Source organism: Caretta caretta, chromosome 1 (assembly GCF_965140235.1).
Source record: "Caretta caretta isolate rCarCar2 chromosome 1, rCarCar1.hap1, whole genome shotgun sequence".
NCBI classification, from domain to species: domain Eukaryota; kingdom Metazoa; phylum Chordata; order Testudines; family Cheloniidae; genus Caretta; species Caretta caretta.
Window position 1 is genome coordinate 71,481,669 of NC_134206.1, and position 2,693 is coordinate 71,484,361.

The 2,693-nt window shown below is 37.2% G+C and overlaps 1 long non-coding RNA gene across 1 annotated transcript; it reads left to right on the forward strand.

The window, feature by feature from the left end:
* The first annotated feature begins 991 nt into the window (after positions 1-991).
* Positions 992-2,456, forward strand: LOC142069610 (uncharacterized). The gene is made up of 3 exons (XR_012665533.1): positions 992-1,051; positions 1,343-1,419; positions 2,001-2,456. It is a non-coding gene; the product is annotated as an uncharacterized LOC142069610 (long non-coding RNA).
* The last annotated feature ends 237 nt before the right edge of the window (positions 2,457-2,693 follow it).

Sequence of the window (2,693 nt, forward strand, 5' to 3'; positions counted from 1 at the left end):
GGATTGTCTGCCCCATTCTTTGCAGTTTGCTCTAAACGAGCAACCTCAGCGGGGGACCCTTGGGATCCCAGTCACAGTATCTCAGCACACTATTCCTGAAAAATAGCTTACTTTCTCATTTTTATCATATAATTATAAAATAAATCAATTGGAAAATAAATGTACTTGCATTTCAGTGTATAGTAGTGGTGGACAACCTATGACCCACAGGCTGTATGCGGCCCATCAGGGTAATCTGTTTGCAGGCTGTGAGCGGCCGCCACTTCCCGCAGCTCCCATTGACCTGGAACAGCGAACTGCAGCCACTGGGAGCTGCGGGGAGCCATGCCTGCAGGCAGTCAACATCAGCAAAATGTCTTGCGCCCCACAATCAGATTATCCTGATAGGCCGCATGTGTCCCAAGGGCACATATATGTATGTGTATAGTATATAGAACAGTGTAAACCAGTCATTGTATAAAATTTTAGTTTGTACAGACTTTGCTAATGCTTTTTATGTAGCCTGTTGTAAAACTAGGCAAATATCTTGATGAGTTGATGTACCTCGTAAAAGACCTCTGTGTATCCCCCTCCTTCCCCCGAGGTACCTATACCCCTGGTTGAGAGACACTGATCTAGACCATCCCTGGCAGGTATTTGTCTAACCTGTTCTTAAAAACCTCCAATAACAGAGATTCCACGACCTTCCCAGGTAATTTGTTCCAGTGCTTCTCTACCCTTACAGTTAGGAAGTTTTTCCAACTGTCTAACCTAAATCTCCATTGCTAGAATTTAAGCCCATTACTACTTGTCCTATCCTCAGTGTTGAAGGAGAACAAATTATCACCTTTTTTACAACAACTTCTTAGTACTTGAAGAATATTATCAAACCCCTCTCCCCCTCAGTCTTCTCTTCTGCAGGCTATACAAACCCATGTTTTTAAAAAGACCTTTCCTCGTAGGTCATGTTTTCAAGATATTTAATAATTTTAATTGCTCTCTTTTGGACTTTCTCCAGTGTCTCCACATCTTTCCTGACTTATGCTTCCCAGAACTGGACACAAAACTCCAGGTGAGACCTTAGCAGTGCTGGGTAGAGTGAAAGAATTACTTCTTGTTTCTTGCTTACAACACTACTGCTAATACAGTACTGCTAATCACAGAATGATAATCACTTTTTTTGCAACAGTATTACACTGGTGACTCATATTTAGTTTGTGGTTAATCATAACCCCCAGATACTTTTCTTCAATACTCCTTCTTAGGCAATTATTTCCCATTTTGTATTTGTGTAGCTGATTATTCCTTGTTACATGCAAATACTTTGCATTTGTCTTTTTGAATTTTGTCCTATTTATTTCAGATCACTTTTCCAGTTTGTCAAGATCATTTTGAATTCCAATCCTCTCTTCCAATGTGCTTGCAACACTTCATATCTAGGTATCATCTATAAATGTTAAGTGCACTTTCTATGCTATTTTCTAAATAATCTATGAAGATATTGAATAGAACTGGACACATCCCTGTGCGACCCCACTCAATATTTCCTTCCAGCTTGATTATGAGCCATTGATAACTACTCTCTGAGTATGGTTTTCCAGCCAGTTGTGCAACCCAGCTTACAGTAGGTACATCTAGGCTACAGTTCTCTAGTTAGTTTATGAGAAGGTCATATGAGACAGTGTCAAAAGTGTTGAAAATGAATTACTGTCCTGGAAGATAGAAATCTAGTGTTACAAATGAATCATTATGCTCAGAAATAATAGGACTTAGACTTTGATTTCATTATTTAAGGATAAGGTTTTTTGTTTGAAAGCTTAGAGGCAAGTATTTCTATTTATTTCATCTTTATTTTACACAAGACTCAGAACCCACGTCTAAATAGTCCAGCACATGTTGATTATGGGTATAAAGGGTTTAAGTGATGCTGTTCAGTCTAGTTCACAAAATCAATTTTGCTAGATTGAATTGAATTGAATTACTCATGACTTCAGATATTTTTTCTCTGCCACTGCTCGTAGAATACACAGAAGCAAATGCGAAGAATACTACTTTGAAAAAGAGAGAAGAAAAATGTGCCCTATGGGTCTAACCCTCATCTTAAATAGATAAACATGCTTTGCTGAACATCTTGTTAAATCATCTGCTACACTGGCATACACGTGGAGAATCTAAGATCAGGACCAAGTCCTAAGTGTATTTTCCAATTTTCTAATATTTAGGGTGAAAATGATATTTACAGTATCTCAGATACAAAAGTAAAATACTACATAATGTAGATACATGAAACAATCCTTTAGAAAAGCTTGTGTGTTATACTTTGCCAGTGTGCTATGTGCTTCAGTGTCTCTCCCACTCTCTTTCATTATTACCTTGCGAATGGAAATATCACACGCTCATCTTGCACAACCTTAATAAGTTTTTGTGTGCCAATAAATTCATTTGAGGATTAGTTGTGCATGAGTTGCATTTCATTTCTCCCCTCCCCATCCTTAAAGAAATAAAGAATATGCTACTGTGTTTTTCTAATGTTTTATCAATGTCCTTGTAAAGTTACTTAAAATAAAATAAATAAATAATCACCATGCAGTGTCTGATATTTTAAAGGAGCAAGCCCTTTGCATGAACAAACTCAATCTCTTTGTGAGTAATTTACTATAAATGTTTTCTTAGACAATCATAACAGACTTCATTAAAATTCAATTTCTTTTCCA